Source organism: Trachurus japonicus, chromosome 18, assembly GCF_045865225.1.
Source record: "Trachurus japonicus isolate A0001 chromosome 18, Traja_1.0".
Classification (NCBI taxonomy): domain Eukaryota; kingdom Metazoa; phylum Chordata; class Actinopteri; order Carangiformes; family Carangidae; genus Trachurus; species Trachurus japonicus.
Window position 1 is genome coordinate 27,577,749 of NC_140924.1, and position 14,833 is coordinate 27,592,581.

Here is a 14,833-nt window from a genome sequence, read left to right on the forward strand (position 1 = left end):
TGTATCAACAGTGGAGGAACATTATGATCATGGCACACACTCCTGAACACACACACCAGCACTCCCCGCTGACATCAGCACATGTTGTGTTAATGTCAGCGCACAGTTTTCTAAGACTCAGGAGAGCTGGTCATCAGCCTCCTAACATTTGACCACTCTGCATTTTTACACACCTGAAGTTTGACACCAGTGGATTTCTGTAAAGTGAGTGAGATTCAAACCAAAGTCCAGTAGAATAAAACATGCTAGAAAGGATGCAAGATTAAAGCTCATTAGTTCACATTCATTTCCCATGTGGATTACGATGACACACTCAACTATCTATAAGACAAACTGGATTGTTGTTTCTGCAGAGCTTCTCTACATTTTCTTCTTATCTGCTTTTTGAATCCCGCCTGACTTAGTTTCTGTCTGTGTTGTGGCATTTTAGATTTGATAGATATTGCACAGTGAGGTGTGACAGGTAAGGGCCCAGCACCCCCACTCTTCTGCTTAAAGACACACACACACACACACACACACACACACACACACACACACACACACACACACACACACACACACACACACACACACACACACACACACACACACAATGTATTGTCTTTGCAGTCTATACATGTGTGTTGAGGTCTGATGGGTGATTATGGATGGATCTATGTGTGTGTGTGTGTGTGCCTGTCTGCTGTGGCGCCTACCCAGTGCAGGAAGTGTGGGGTCACAATGTCTGGAGGGGAGCCAGGTGGCCTCCTGCCCATTAAACACCCAGACACTGATACTCTGCCTCCAACAACACACAACCCCTAGGAAGAGACTAGCATGCAGACACAGAGGAGGAGGAGGAGGAGGAAGGTTACTATGTATATATAATCGGGTTGTATGCTTACTTGCTGGTGAAAGTGATTGAATACCTCTCATTTAGTACATACACCAGTGTGTGTGTGTGTGTGTGTGTGTGTGTGTGTGTGTGTGTGTGTGTGGTCCTGTGGTCCTGTGAAGATGTTATGAGCCACCATGTGCGGATCACGTGTGCCACAGTCAGATAAAGAAGTCTTTGTGAGCAGATGCAGAAGATGCAGCTCAAGTCACACACATCCACTTGTGCGTGCATGCACACACCCACACACACTATATATATTCAAACTGTGACCTGTATGAACACACTCTACACCCTGATTGTTAAATGTGCAGTATGTAATAGTTTGCCACTAGGGCTCATTCAAAACATTATGGTGTCAGTGATTTAAACTGGTTAAAACACATGAAGTAGTTTAATGTTTAAAATCCAGAGGAGCTGAGCTGCTGCTAAATGAAACAGACCATTACCTGATTTTTCAAGTTATATATCACAGAAGTCTTGTTCATTATTAGACCTTCCAGTGCAGAAAAGTTACATATTGTACCTTTAAACCTTTGCAAATCAGAAAGTCCCATTAATCTTTATTTAATAGATTAGATAGATAGTATAAAACCACTGTTGTGGTGACACACAATATAATGAAGGTGTGAGTTAGTCTTGTTGGTATGTGACAGTTAACTTCAATGACATTGTGCAACTGGATAGTACAGTTTAGCACCTCTGTACAGGTATGTGGGCTTGGCAGGGCTTGTCTGACCACTCTGCAGCTCTGTATCACACACACACTTGGCCCCAGAGGCAGTAGGAGTGCATCCCTATCTAATGCCTTCTGCACTAGTCACACACATAAAAAAAAAAAAAGTGACACACACACACACACAGTTCTTTCAGAGGTGAAGAAAAAAGTGTTGTTACTTGTTATCAGAATCCCGCCACTCATCCCAACATAGAGATCACTTTGTCTTCTTCTTTTTCCAGAGTGTTTGTGTTGTTGGGATGCCCCGGGCCACGTTCCTCAGACTGCCAGTGTGTGTTTTTGTGTGTGTAAAGCGAGTTTAGGCCTGCCAGCTGCATGCTCCTCCTCACGCTAATGTTGTTGTTTTTGAGCTACGAGGAGTGTGTCAGCATACACAGTCTTAAGTTCTCAGAGCAAAGTTGTTGACAAGGGTGTTGGTTGCACATTACACGCTGCTGGAGGGATCTACCTCAGTCCCTTCAGGTTCATTTGCCGTTTGAACGAGACCAGGTGACAAACTCATCGTCAAAGTCTCCGTAAAGACGACATTCAAACTACACATCTGTTAGAAACAGTAACGCAAATAGAAGTTTGGAATATTCATCATCCTGGTGGTTTGAAGCCTTGAGTCAATGAACATGTTGAGTCAACTGTGACAAGAGCAGAGTAGTACTGTGGGCTGCATGTTTGCGCAGAAGATGAAAGGTAGAGTTGAGCAGATTTGGTTTTGAAGCTGTTTTTCTAGGTGGAGCTGACCGGTCAGAGTTTGACGACAAAGCCATGTGTTATTTTGGAGGGTTGACGTCACAGCACTGTGTCGGCGTCGACTGCTGTGGCTCTGAATACTGTCCACAGCTGCGAGGGACGCCTCTGCTCAGCTGCTGTGGTGTGGTTTGTGTGTGTGCTTGTGTTTGCATGTGCGTGCGCATGTGTGTGTAAAAGAGAAAGGACAATGAAGGTACAAACAGCACAAGGAGAGTGTTAAAGGGGCTATATTCATCAAACACTCATTTACACGTGCTTGTTCAAACACACTCACTCTGTTCACAGGTCTAGGTTGTGGAGGCAGCCGCTGCCGCGTTGCTTTCATTAGCGTCTAGACACAATTTATTACCAACTGTTCTTTCTTGTCTTCCCTCCGTCTCTCTGTCTTCCTATTTGTGTGTCTGTGCGCGCGGCTGCCGGGTGTTCAGACAGTCGTGGGGTGTGTGTGGTGTGGTTCTAGTTGGTTACTCTGTCTGTCACCTTCCTCCTCTTTATGTGGGTGTTATCCTCCTGCTTGTCCCCAAAGAGAGGAAGTGTGTGTCTGTCTGTCTGTCTGTCTGTCTGTCTGTCTGTCTGTCTGTCTGACTGTCTTATCTGTCACATCATCCATCCATCTGTTTCTTGCGTGCCTGCGTGCGTGCGTGTGTGTGGGGGAAGTTGGAGTGGGTGTGATGGTTTGTGAGCCAGGCTCGGTTTTGACCATGACCTTTTGCCGAAGCCATGTGGCAGAAGTTCACGGAGCCAAACAGCCCCGACCACAGTCAACCTGACACTCCTCCTCCTCAGCGTCTGTAGCTCTGCCAGCTCTGGCCTCGCAAACCCATGCATGTTTACAGGCAACTGACACAGAAAACAGACTCTCAGGCATGAACACAAAAATAAATGCTCCTCCACCCAGTTTAAATCCACTTTATTGGGCTTGAGCTGCATGACATTTTATATATTAGCTTGTAGCTTCTCAAACACCAGCACATCTTGACGAATGTGCAGTTTCATTTCAGTTTGAATGATGAAATGATTTAATATAGTTTGATCCAACCAACTGAATGAGTCAAACAGATCCAGTACAGTTCTGTGACTGGGCTCCAGTTTCTACCTGCATCCCACTCATTTCACACTCGTAAGGTTGTTCACTCAGTAAAGTGTCCTCACTCATGAGTAGATGCTTGAGGTGTGTTGATCAGCCCCCAGCAGGTGACTCCAGTTCCTTTTACACTGTTATGTTGCCATTACAAATCCCCTCCTCTTGTTTAGACCCAACCAAACCAACCTGGTGTGTGGTGTAACACATCAGCATCAGCGTCCCGCCACGCCAGCTCGCCCTTCCACACTGACATGGTTTGTAGTCCGTGACCACCTCTGCAGCTTGTCTAAAAGCAGAACAACAAAGCCCCCCCACCCACCCACTCCACATTTGTACAGAGCTGCAAAGTGGAATAAAGGTGCACTACTCTGGCCTTACACAGACTGTGTTATGGGTTCATTTAAGGATCTAACCTGTAAACACAGCAGACAAACAGCCGTGGAACAAAGAGACTCACAGCCTCATGTCAGACTGACTCTGGAGACAAGAAGTCTGTCCTCAGCAGCACTCCGCTATGTTATGTATATATGTGTGTCTGTACAGGTATGAAGCCAGTTGCCCTAACACGAAGGCCGACTGAATCACCAGTGACTAAGGACTTGAGCAGCCGGACATTTCACTCACACCATGCAGGCTCACACACGCTGTGGTGAATGACTGTATGTACAGCATGCAGCAGGAGTAAGAAGCTCTGCTGTCTGATTGTGCGCTCCCATGTGCTTGTGCAACCCAGAGCAGGGGTGTGTATGTGTGTTCTTAACTACACATTGCACAGTATGTTAATGTGTTTAGCATACCTCCATAGGTTCTATGCATTTGTTCAGGATCTATATCCTGTCTATGTAGTTATTAGGCCTGTTGTTCTTTGACAGTAACACTTGTGACATTTACATTATCTCAGATCAGACGGTGTGTTGGCTCAGTGACCTACATGACTTTATGTGGCTTCTGAAGATGCTTTAATTTTCAACGCTATTCCAGTTGACCTATCAGGTTGAGTAATTTGACCAGCTTCTACGTACATGAACCCGTTGGTGCTTGTTTCTTTACCTTCTAAAGGGTTTAGCTGCATTACATTGCAACACACAACCTCAGTGAACCTGCTGTAACCCCAGGCAGGGACCTTTGCTGCAGGACATAATCCTCTTGCCCTCTTGTTTGCTGTTCTCTGACAGCCGCCACTGATAATAAGGGCAAATATGACAAACAAAATGTTGTTTCAGAGATAGATTATAAACCATTGGGAGGGGGTTTCACTGTGTGACCCTCTGCACAACACATTGCAGAGACACTCAACATTAGGCATTAGGCAGTAACTCTGCACTGCCCAGCACAACTTTGTAAAACAGGATATTTCTGCTGTGAACCTAACAACCGTCATGGTGGTGGACAGTGTTTCTTCAACATGGTGTTGTTTTTTAGTGCCGGGTTAGACGAGTCAAACTCACAACAAATGATAAATTCTTTGTTCCTTCAGTCTCTGCCAGCCCTGCTCTGTCCTCACTCTCTGCTTATCTCTCTTACCCTCATGACTTTTGTCTGGCCAAAGGCTTTCTCTCCTCCATCTTTCTCCACCCATCCCTCTGTGCCTCTTCATCTCCTCTGCTCTTCACCTGTGAGCAGAGTCTCTGTTGTTTCACCCCAGCAGCCCTCTCTCTGTGCTGGTTAATGTCAAAGGAAGATGCTCCCACTGGTTAACCTTTACAGACAAAAGATAAACACTTTCGATGTCTTTCTATTGCTCACCGCTTCTGTCATTATTTCTCTCATGTTCTCTCTCACACAGTCTCTTTCTTCACATGCCACTCCCAGTTTCAAGACAAATATAACTTACACATGCATTTCACTACTTTTTTCTGTAATTTCATATTTCTCTTAATGCTTTGTCATGTTCCTCTCCTCCACCCCCTCAAGGTCTCTTTCTCTTTCATCGTCTTTATCTTTCTCACAACCCTCCCCCTTCTTCCTGTCCCCACAGCCCCGATATGGATCAAGGTCAAATGATTATGTCAAAGCTTGTGACAGTCAATGTGTCATGAAAGAATAAATCCTGCCGTTGCAACAATTCAGCCAGCAGACACCCACTTGCTCTTCTGTGAAGGTGGCCCTGCTCAAAATGCACATTTTCTCTCACCCACCTACACACACACACATATTCATGCACCAAGCAGGTTTACACCTCTACAGTGTGACCAGCTGTGACCCTTTAAGGCGTGTAACATTTGACCTTGAGTTCAAAGGTGGGAGGCCCCATCGGCCAGGCAGCAAGATCAATGAAGGCTGAGCCAGCTATATCTGCCTCACAGCTCTCACACACACACAACCTGCCCTGGGCTGTGTGTGCTGCATGTGTTATGTGTGTACATGCTCAGTAGGGAAACATATGCAAGCCACCATATGTAGGTGAGCAGTCTCAGGTAGATTATCAGAGTGAGAGGAAGACGAGACAGGAGGAGGTAGAGAACAGCGGAGTGAAGGAAGGAAAAATTAAGTTTTTCTTTAGAGTTTACAACAAAAAACAAAGTGGACACAGTGTTTGCAGGTGGAGGTCAAAGGTCACAGAGATGTTGGAGGATGAGAGAGGAGGGAAGAGCAAACTGGTTATATGATGGTTGAATGTGTGTGAGGGGGAGGAGGAAGAGAGGTGGTGACATTTAGGGTGTAACTTGTGTTAACCACAACCATTTACTTAAAGGGCACATTGTGTGTGTGTATGTATGTGTGTGTGTGTGTGTGTGTGTGTGTAACCATGCCTGCTTCAGTGTTTTATCACATTACAGGTGCTGTTGTGTGTTCCTGTGTTGTACATGGAGAGGTGTGTGTGTTTTTATGTGTGTGTGTTGGGGGTGGGGTGGCACACCAGAGTACCACCTGTTCCCAGTCATGTGGCCCGGCGTTGACACTGTGAATCACTGAACAGGCGGCACATGAAGAACACACACACACACACAGATGGCCACAGCACTGGTCCAGGGCCTGCTGTGCATTTTGGCTGACACACACACACACACACACACACACACACACACACACACACAGTGTGGTTTGGTAGGGCTCACTGAATGACATATCGACAACAGCGTGACCACAGAATAGTCAGCAAACGTCACGCGTTCATGATGAAACAAGCAGAGGGAATAAAGAGTGAGCCGCAGCTCGTCGTCTTTTAACCCTGGACTAAAGTGCTAATGAATGACTGACCGCTGCTTCAACTCCAGCTGGAATGTCACTCATGTGTTTGACCTCATTTTGACAAAAGGTGAAAATAGAAACACGTGAGTGCAGTATAATATCATACTGCAGACTCACACATGAAGTTCCAGATGAATTACATGTTGATTGATATGTTAGTTAATGTCTTCAACCTGTACCGACTGATTCTACTTGTGTTGATCAAGTAATGCAACAGATTATTTTTAAAGTTGTACCAAACTCTGCACCGCTGCTGTTATTGACGTTGCCCAGTCAGCCTCCATACTGACCTGTGTTCCTCCATGTTGTGGTTTCAGGAGGTGGGACGTGTCATGGTGGCCTGCTGAAAGCGACAGACTACAGTTCCCATGATCACCAGGTAAGGCTGTCTTTACAGCTTCCAGGTTACACCGTTTCTCCTCCTCTGTCTTTTCATTATATACACTAAACTCAGTCTACACAGACACACAATACTGAACTGTTCAGTGTTAGCTTTATGAAAATGATGATGATGAAGTAGTTTTCAGGTGGTTTTTGAATTGTTTCGTCCACCCACTGCATTTAAATATCAATATTTAAAAACGCTCAAGTACAAAGAGGTTTATTTACTTTACAGGCATACAGGTCTATTTACACTGTTGTGCAATGTGTAGGTTAGACAGGTAGCGAGTGAGTGAGACAAAAGAGGGCGAGAGTTCTTTATGTACACAGCTTCTTGAGTTCAGAAAGTAGTGGGTTGTGAAATTATGGGTGTGAGTGCAGCGCTGCTCCTTTCTGCAATATCTCACACACACTAAATCAACTGTGCCTTTGATTAGTATGTGTGTGTTGTGTGTATTGTGCAAGTCCTCAAAGGTTTAAAAGGCCTCTGATATCAAACTTTTAACTCCTCGCTCCTCAAAGTCACATTACTGTTAAAAAGGTCAGTGTTAGTGATTTTCTCATTAACTTGCCCAAGTGTGAGTCATGTTAGCTCAGATGATCATGTAGATAGCTGTTACTCTTAGTGAAATTAGAGCTGAATCATTTACACACTGAATTGGGCTCCAGTTGACAGAAAGATAATTAGCAACAAATTGATTACCAGATAATTTTGTCAAAACATTTTAAGCAAAAACCTGTATAACTTAGTTTTTAATGGTTAACTATCCCCCCTTTGAGAGGACAAACTCATCTTGGGGAGACTGAAAATAATTAGCAGGTCAGCTAAAAATGAAAGAAATAGTCTTGTCTGGAGGTTCTTAAACTGAAAGAGCAAAACTTGCACACACAGTGACACATCTCAACTAATCTTTGCACGTACTGTGTGATACTTGTCGAAAGGCTTTCACACCCTTCACAACAAATAGCAGTGGCTTCAGTGACAGATTGACTGGACTTAAATAGCCCAAATCAGTATAGTCACTGTAAAGCAAGTTGAATGTCCACGTGACCAAACTTCCAGACAGAAGCAGCAGAAGTGATTTGTCTTATTCTACTGCTGCTACAAGCTCAGAAGCACATGGAGGTTTTCACTGTTTCAGAGGGAAAGTGACCCATTAGACAATCTCCTGGAAACATGATGTACTCTTCTTAAGAGCCATCAAAGCTTTTTAAACTCCTCTGAGCTGAGTTTACTTTTCACTATGTGTAACTTTTGGATGTGGAGGATGTTAAGCAGGACTGGAGTGCTTAGCTTATCATAGAGCTCCAGTCAGGATTAGCTGCTTGTTTGAGGAACTAGAGGGAAAGCCTGCTTCTCTATTGGCCCTCCTCTCCTTGAATCAGCCTCCTAATTATCAGAGCTGCAGCAGACCATTCAGACGGCTGCGTGGCTGCTGGATGTGGGTGTGCTAAGCCAGTCAGTATGGCTCTGTCTCCTCGCTGTGTGACTGGGTTTGAGTCCGTGCGTGGAGGTGACTATTATCATGTCTGTCGGTCTCTCAGTGTACCCAAAAGGCTGACTCACGGTATGCCACATACACACACACACAGGCCCACACAAAGTCCTACATATTAGAGGCTGCAACGTACAATCTGTACCAGGACACACAGTCTCCCACAACTACAGAGCAGAGCACAGTAGCACATGCATACCTTCTCCCCCTGTTTGGACTTTAGTAGTACGACACGCTGTTTATTTGTTAAGTGTGTGTGTGTGTGTGTGTGTGTGTGTGTGTGTGTGTGTGTGTGTGTGTGTGTGTGTGTGTGTGTGTGTGTGTGTGTCTGTGTGTGTGTGTGTGTCTGTGTGTGTGTGTGTGCAAGTCTGGTATGAGAGGAATCTTTGGGGCTCGTACTCATGGGAGAGCTGCTATATATAAATATATATATTTGGAGTGTGAGAACTGAGGCATCCTTGTCCCCAATCTCTCTAATTACACACACAGAGTCCCCGCCACACACACACACACACACACACACACTCCTGGCTTCCTTCCACACACATGAATACAGGATTGCTAGCCATGCATAAGAGCTGTAAGAACTTAAACACACAGTGCCTCAAAAATCTTTTCCCCTTATTGTCCCTTCCTGCCACACACACACACTGGGGACCCCCGGGACAGACCATAATGCCTTGGCTTCCCTTGTTGTGGGAGAGGAAGGAGGGGAATTGTGCTCAGATGTACATTTAATATTCTCAGACTTTTATTATATACTGTACAGAGCATCTATGAGAGAAGCAGCTCGGGGAAACTATGCGCATGTATGTGTGTGTGGCAGAGTGTGTGGTACACTAGAGTCCCACCCGTAGCCACATCAATCAGCCGTCCTCTTCCTGTTCACTTTGCGGGGCTAATGGTCTCCCACCACACTCTTTACAGTGCAATTACACACACATCGACACACATAAAGCCGGGCAAAGTCGCACACTTGAGACAACAGCCGCCCTGTCGACACACCTAGTGGAAGATGTGGTGTTATGATGTCACAGTGGGAGCAACATGAGAATACGGTATGATGATGAGATGATGTGGACAAAGTGGCAAAGTGATCAGACTAACATGCAGCAGGAGGAGTGAAACATTTCCATGAACAATCGTGTCAGTTTGTGATGGAGAGAGAGAGCAGTGTAGAAGTAGAGTGGACGAGAGTGAGATGCAAATGATTTATAGGCTACATACACACCGCTCTGGTTTACAACTCCACGGTGGATAATTAGGGACTGTAGCCAGTCAGGAAGTAATATCTTCCAGATGATGTAATAAAAGGTCTTTACAGCTGATTTGATGTAATATAATAATATACATGCAGATTATTATAACGTTAAGGCTATAGGTTTTCTCAGTATGTAATTACATCATCTTGAATTTAATTACCTTAACAGCTTCCATCCATTTAAGGATAAATGTGTTACATATTGACATGCTGCAGCATGATTTGCTGCTATAAGCTTAATTTTTAACTTGTGTTCTTTCACTTGGGCAGAAACTGGCAGCTGGAGAAGCCTCCATGTTTACACTCATTCTAGCTGGGATCACTCTGCATCACTGTGCTGCAGCTCTGCTAGTATGCAGCTGATTCTTCCACACAACTTTTGCCAAACAAAACGTCCCCACACTAACACACTGCCTCCCAGTGTCAAAGACCCCCACTGTGCTGCATCACTCCTCTTTCTCAACACAAAACACATTATTGAACATTCATTGTCACTTCACAATAGACTCTGGAACCACCCTGGTGGTACATGCCACACATGCCATGCACTTACTTCATCAGGACACACACATATCTCTTGTCTCTGCATAGTAACAGAAATAAAAATGTCGCAGTTATCTCAAATTATTCTCAAGTGTTGTGATATAAAGAGGACAGACAGTGAGAGACTCATATTGTCACTGACCAGCGCTGAGCCAGAGAGATATTTGTAATGCTCTGTTTTTATTGTTTTTGTTAGTTTTTTTTAGAATCGGCGTGACCATAAATAAACTGTGTCCTTATGTCATTGTCTCAGCATCATCCATGACACACTCGTCCTCCCTGTGCCAGCTAATTTTGCCTTCTGTTGTCCTGCTGAGGGAGTACTTTCTAAATATAACCCCTACACATGTGAGTGTGTGAGAGAAAGAGAGACACACATACCGTTGGTTGTACCAGTGTGGCTCTTTGGCGTTATTACAGAGCACAGGATGGTTACTTTGGCTGAGGAGAAGCTGGAACCAGTGTTTCCGGCCTTAGAGAGACCCATTTGTGTTTTTCAAAGACTTGTTTACCTCACACAGGATCTCAGCCGGCTGCCTCCGAGCGCATAGCATAGCATTCCTTTACCTCTGTGTTCAGTCATATTTATGTCCCCTGCTATTATTATTAGCCTCATAACTCAGCTTTTATTTATAGGCGGAGCAGGGTGGACTGTATTACAAAAATAAATAACATGTTGGGTTCATATTGTTCAGCCTGCACAAACCTCACAGCATCTATCTATCTATCTAGGTAAACACTCTGCATTATGTAACACACACTGGACTGTGCACACATTATATAAAGTTCATGTACAGACAGTGAGTTATATCTATTCATTAAGTCAGTTGATATTTACACAATGCAAGTCTGTATATACAGTACAGCTTGCAAAAACTAAACAAAGGTTTAAGACTGAATACAAAGTAAAATAAGATACTATGGTTCATAATGATCAGTTATTGAAGTTATTTGTGAGAATACCTTTGGGTGACCAGACAGGTTGTGAGGAACCTGTGACTGATTGGTGGCTGTGATTACTTCTGGAGTTGGTCGTAGAAGATCTTATTTTTCCAAATCACCTGGCAACTCAAATATTGTGTTGAAAGACGGCTTGGTTAAGAATTGGTTTACATACAGTGTGACTGGTTAATTCTAATGTCTGGGACATAGTTTGATATCTGTGATAAAACTGTATGTGTATTATGCAGTAATAGTATCAGTAATACAGTCTATGTGCTGTTGACTTACAGTAGTACAGTTATATGTGGATTACTACTATGAAGTGATTGGTGTGTCAGTTTATGTGATAAATCTAATTTTATCTTAAAGCTAATCTCATCTCCATCACAGTGTGGAGTATGTCAGCGGGTAACACTCTTCCTCATCCAGAAATAGACGGTCACACGGAAACATGCTCCTGGCTGCTCACCAGTCCAACAGTTGGTCACGAGTCTGCCTTAAAAAACTCCGGAGTGAGAAACAGTGAAAAGGTACAAACCACCAAACAGAGCTGTGAGGGGAGGGGGGAGGAGGGGGAGGAGGGGGAGGGGGGCGGCTCCGGTACCGACTGTTGGACTCGGTGCCAGTTTGCGCTGTCAGGGAATTCCGGGGCCGTGGATGACGTCACGCCAGAGTGTGTGTATGCGAGGCTGTACGCCTGTTTCGCCGTGCGTGCGTGACTCTGTCCCTTTAAAACAGAGCTGAGCGCAACTCGATCCGTGCCTGGCTTTCTGTGAGACAAGACCGAGGGAAAGGAGCTCGACGCACAGACCGACACGGAGCAGAGCGAGCGGGGCTGTCGCTGCACGGGGCCGTGGAAGAGCCCGAAGAACGGAATAATAACCGGAGAGCCGAGGAGAAGCAGCCTGTGGCGGACACCGGAGCCGTGAGCCGGTTGACTTTGATGGTTGTTTGGAGAGGAAGCGCCACAGACTAACAGGGATTATAGAGCTGAAGCTGCTCTCCGATCAGCCGGCTGCTCGGGAATCGCTCTGCAGCCTCGGAGCTCCAAGTTTACGGATACAAAGACGAGGAAGGAGCCGGATATCGATTAGGAAAATATTGATTTTTGGATGTTCACTTGGAAGCGTGAATGAACGGTGAGTGCCGGGCTGCTGTGTGGAGGGGGGGCATTTAGAAGTCCAGTCCAGTTTGTTTTGGTTGTAATCGGGAAGTTAGTGGTCGTTGAAACTTAGTTTCAGTGTAATAGCCCACACCTTCATATGGTCTCTGACCTCTGTTCGATGTGATTGATCAGTGATCGGTGAGGGAGGTGTGGGGCCATTCACAGCAACAGAGAGGGAGTTATGGGAACTGATTAAAGGGAACAGTTGATCATGTGTAATCGATGAGGTGGGGGAATTTCACTGTGTTTTTCGTCAACCACAGGTGATTCTTTTATCCCACGCGCGCGCGCGTGTAGTTATGTCAGTCACTTCGGCGAATAGTTTTCCTCAGTCACATCCACCACTGATCATCTTTTACCGGACCTGTTTAATCATTCAGTGCACGTGGAGTAGAGTTTCTGTGAACGGCCAATGGGAAGTTGTGGTTCATCGACTGTTGGTAGTAGGTAGCCTACATTTCCAAACTCTGATGTTTTTGAAGGGATTGTCCCAGGGAAGACTGATGAGTGTGTATCCCAGTGCAGTGTCCATGCTGATAACACAGTCGTAACTCATGGATTCATGAAAGAGAGAAATGACCCGACCCTCGTGCTGCTCTGGGACACCCCAGGCCCTATTTTGGTCATTGTTGCCCTGAAAACTCAACTCATGATCAACCCATGGCTAAGAGAGGGGGAGAGCTGGAGGACAGGGGGAGAAAATTGCCTGTGTAAGGAGATCTCACGCCATTGTGTGTGTGTGTAGGAGTGGGTGGCTGTGCTGGAGCAGGAGTGGGGGTGGGCAGGATCACTGAGGTCGGCAGCCGCATAAAGTGAATGGATAGCTGCCACCCCCAGTCAATCCTTACACATACAAAGAGCCGGATTGAAAGGAAGTGATTTGCATCACATCTCCTTTGGGGGGAGGGGCGGTGTCCTTGAGGTCTGGGTTTCCAGGGGTAGTCACTAAAGTCTGACCAGTGTATTGTCTGCTCAGCGTCATGTGTTGCCTAGTTATCACTGCACCGACTTAGTGACTGTGACACAGGGGCAGTCTGGATGTTGATCGGTTCTCTGTGGTTAGAAGAAGTTGTAGTTGTAGAAGCTGGTTGTAGACTGATGAGGATCAGTCTACAACCAGCTGATACCTATCTCTCTTTCTCTTCAGTCTCTGTGCGTCTCCTCCGCGCGCCGCTGTGTATCGTAGCCACTAGTAACGAGCTCAGCAAAACAATGGAGGTTAAACGAGGGGATAGACGGGCGGTTTGGGGGCGTGGCCTGTAATTCATAGTAGTTGATATTGATGACTGTTATTGCGTCACCGCCTCCAACTCTAAACGCTAGTAGCTAGTATCCTGTGTGTGTGACGGGGCGTCGGACACACAGCTGATGAGTGTTTGTGGCTGGTGGCGGTGGGGGTGCGGGGGTCTATTTGTCTCTTTATTGCCCGCAATAAAGCAGCCCGGATCAGGAAGAGCAGAGTGTGCTGGCATGGCACCGCGAAGAAAACAAAAAGGAGCCTTTGATGGTTCACTTCCGATCAGCCAGATCGATTGGCATGGAAACCAGCGACGCGTTTTGTCTCCTCGTTTGATGTCGGGGCTGTAAAGAGTTGGATCTTTAGATCGCTCCACACACACACACACACACACACACACACACACACACACACACACACACACACACACTCACACACACACACTCACACACTCACTCACTCACTCACACACTCCGTCTCGGCCTGCTCCGTGCTGCCTCAGCTCTCCCTCGCCCCCGTTTGTCCCGTGATCTCAATAGGAGCGTGTGCGCGCGCGTGTGTGTGTGTATGTGTGAATGAACAATCGCCGCCCATTTTACTATGAGCGATGACGAACGCGGAGGAATATTAAAGTGATACACACACACACACACACAGCCTACAAACACGCCAGGAGGGAGAGAGGCAGATGACGGTGGAAATAAAACACTAACTCAACAATAGTGAGTGAGTCAGGCAGGTTGAGTAAGCAGAAGAGGAGTGTGTGTCAGGACAGTTTCCTCTTCCCACCTTCCAGCCCCATGACAGGCTGCTCAGCATAGAAAGGATTACTAAGATCTAGTTAAGGTTTTTCCTTTATGTGTGTGTGTCCTGGCATGGGAAATGGGTCAGTAGGCTGCTTAAAGTGCTTACTCGTTGAACTCTGTGGTCACAGTTAACACAAGTAAAACAAGACCTGGATGTGTGTCTTGGATGTGTGACAGGCCATCTGATTTTTTATTTTTTTTTTTGAGGGGGGGTCTCTTCTCCTTACACCTCTTTGAGAAAACAAATACAATCAAGTGTGTGTGGGTTTCAAAGGGAAGCGGGAGGGGGAAGTGATGTGATTTTGTGATGAAACATTTGTTTGTGTGACACCATGGCTCTCTGTCAGCCGTCCTTCCAGTAAAGGG

At 45.7% G+C, this 14,833-nt stretch overlaps 1 protein-coding gene across 4 annotated transcripts in view; it reads left to right on the forward strand.

The window, feature by feature from the left end:
* kdm6ba (lysine (K)-specific demethylase 6B, a) overlaps positions 1 to 14,833 on the forward strand; it is a 92,229-nt gene that overhangs the window by 57,022 nt on the left and 20,374 nt on the right. For 3 of the 4 annotated variants that reach the window (XM_085759799.1, XM_085759801.1, XM_085759803.1), the window contains one exon: positions 6,954 to 7,015. The gene's annotated coding sequence lies outside the window, so the exon portion shown is untranslated. Of the gene's footprint in view, positions 1 to 6,953; positions 7,016 to 11,970; positions 12,399 to 14,833 lie in introns of those variants that run through there. The other variant, XM_085759800.1, reaches the window with a different exon arrangement.